The sequence below is a fragment of the Cephus cinctus genome, unplaced genomic scaffold (assembly GCF_000341935.2).
Source record: "Cephus cinctus unplaced genomic scaffold, Ccin1 Ccin1_scaffold0129, whole genome shotgun sequence".
In the NCBI taxonomy this organism is placed as follows: Eukaryota; Metazoa; Arthropoda; class Insecta; order Hymenoptera; family Cephidae; genus Cephus; species Cephus cinctus.
In genome coordinates, this window is record NW_014332862.1 from 2,319,379 (window position 1) to 2,322,190 (window position 2,812).

At 43.3% G+C, this 2,812-nt stretch overlaps 1 protein-coding gene across 9 annotated transcripts in view; it reads left to right on the forward strand.

Annotated features, from left to right (window-relative positions):
• Window positions 1-2,812, forward strand: part of LOC107262848 (glutamate-gated chloride channel) — an 83,682-nt gene that overhangs the window by 68,795 nt on the left and 12,075 nt on the right. The window lies entirely within an intron of this gene.

Here is a 2,812-nt window from a genome sequence, read left to right on the forward strand (position 1 = left end):
TTTTTTTTCCTTTCCCCCCCCCCCCCCCCCGTCTCTAGAGTGTCCTTTTTACATATTACCCCGTCGCGACGCGACTCGTGCATCTCTCGTTCGCGATACCTAATTTACAAGCGACAGAAGGATCTCGGGATACGAATTGTCTGTACGCTATCGCGAATCGGTAAAAGTGGCAAAACAAAAAATGGGAAGCAGACTCTATTTTTTTTTTTCATTTTGTCCCCCACTTATCTCTCCACCCACATTGTCCTTTTTTTAATTTTTTTTTTCTACCACCGTTCATCTTAACGTGTTTTGTTCGTACAGTCAATACATTCAGGGTACAGTGTCCAAATTGTAGAATGGAATATATGTATATAGTGTACAGCTATACGGTACAGGTCATAGATCACTCAATGGAAGGGAAAACGCACGTGAAGAAGGCGGGTAGGTATCTCTACTGTATCCTCGTGTACGTTGGTTAAAGCGTACGAGTGACATGCGGATTCACATTGGAGCTTACCGGAGGGACGCAATCGCGTTGGGATGTGTGCCGTAAGGGGGAGGAAAATAAAAAAAAGAAAGCTCGCAAGAAAAAGGACGATGGGCTTTGAATGTGTAGAGGATTAGATTGGGAGAGAGTAAAAAAAAAAAAAGAGAGAGGGAGAGAATTCTACCGAGGAAGAAAGTCGAAGAGCACGGCAACGCGTAAGGAACGCTTCCCTGAGTTAAAAATTGTGATAAATAACGTCCTGGGGAATATCGAGTGAGCAGGGCTTACGGCGAACAATACTCGAGCGACTAAAGCCCGGCAGGTGTTCACAAGTATGCGCAACGCGACACGACGACGACGACTTAAAGTTTTGCTCGATTCGCGTGGAATCGACGCAGAGTATTTTATGTATATATCTATATATTTTCGTACTGTATATGTATATATAAATATATTAAACCTGCGAAATACGTTTATATATATGTACACAGTATTTTTCACGCTTAGAATGACTCTTCCGGGTATCTTTTCAGTTGGAAATACTGAACGTAGTTTAAATGCTTGAGAAAGAGAAAAAGTAAAAATTTTCACTACGAACTTGGGAAAGATCCAATGAAATCCAATTCCGCATTGAATGAACTTCACTTTACCTGGAAGCTGTTGCAGTTCCAATCGTGAAAATTTTCTCGTCTGGACGAAGCATTTGGTAAAATCCTGACGTAGCTGTACAATGTATACGACCGGTTGAAAAAACGTTTTAACGACGGAAACTGAAAAATCTCGGCGAAAAAACGTCCCGGATCGATCATAACATACAAAAATGAATTTAATCGATCGTAAGTACTTGAATCATACGTTTATCCGTTAATAACGAAGAACCGTCGTTCATAAGGATGTTTAAGCTAACCAAAGAATTACGTCTACGTCCCGCCGTAGCGACGAAACTTTCGAGAAATCCAACATGGCTGCCGCGTCGAATCACGTGACCGTAAATACAACATGGCTGCCCAGTATCTTTTCAACGTAGATGCGTAGCCACCTGGCGGGAAATTCAATAATACATTCGGTGCGTCTGTACCTCTTAAAGGCGCTATCGTAACGTCGAAAGACGTCCAGGGTGCCTCGTCTCGTTGTTTATATCTCGTTAAAAGATCGTAGGCGGTATTTAATGCGCGGAGCAATGAACCCGCGAAAATTGTTAAGTGCTTTGGCGTCGGAGTAACCCTGCAGGACCTTAAGGGCCGTTTAACCCTACCGCGCTCGTTTCGTTATAATTCATGAGGTGATTAAGTCTGCCCGTAGTATCCTCACCTAGGTAATCGTTGCGAGTAACCTGAAGCCACTGTTGCAGGTACATATATATATATGTATACACATATATAGGTGATTCGAGTTGAAGAAGATAATATAGAATGCGTAGATGTATATATATATATGTAAATGGGATGAAGGTACAATAATACGGAGTAAATGGGATATAAACATCACAGAGCCGCACAAAGCTTCGTATCTTGTACGTCATCTACAGAGATATAAACACCGTAGGAGTGATTGTACTCGATAGCCGGAAGGACTCCCTCATAACTTAAAGCCCGTCCCTCCTCGCCCCCCGTTAACAACGGTATTTCACGAGCCGCCTCGAAAAACCGCAACCACTATTTCCCACCTACCCGGAATTTAGGCTGCCAGGTTGCCATTGGTTCCTTCGCCGGTACGGCTTTGGTATTTAGGCTCCTCTTCAAGGACCTCCATGTATTTCACAGCTTCCATAGCCAGAAGGGATAGCCGACCTTACGCTTAGTAACTCTCGGTCGTCCCCGGTTTGGCTTCCTCCGACGTAGCTGAATCGTTAAAGCTGCTTTATTTTTGCGCCAAGAGTACGGCGCGCCATTTTTAATTTCAGCCGTGGATCACGGAGCGTACTTTTTTTTTTATATTGTAGAACACAAAATTTCGAAAATTTTGTACTACTTTTTTGGGATACGATTCGAAGCTTTTTACATCTTCAGACCCTACGGCAGAAGAAGGATCAAGATCAAGTTTGGTCCAGGGTCACTTGATGATGCTGATAGCTCCAGTTTGATGTTCATCCCTCTCTTTGTCTCGCGTCAGTTGCTCTCCCATTGCACCGTTTTTCTCTCTTTCATCTCATTGAATCTGCTTTCTATCCTTATCGATACCGCTATTGTGACCTCATGACTTTTCATCCCTTATTCCTCGTACGATTCAAAACAGTCTCATTCACGAAGCGGCAACGACAGGCGGTTATGTTAACTTGATAAAAGTATGATCGAGCTGAAAGAGAAAGAGTGAGAGAGTGACAGTGACGACAGCAGGGGGGGG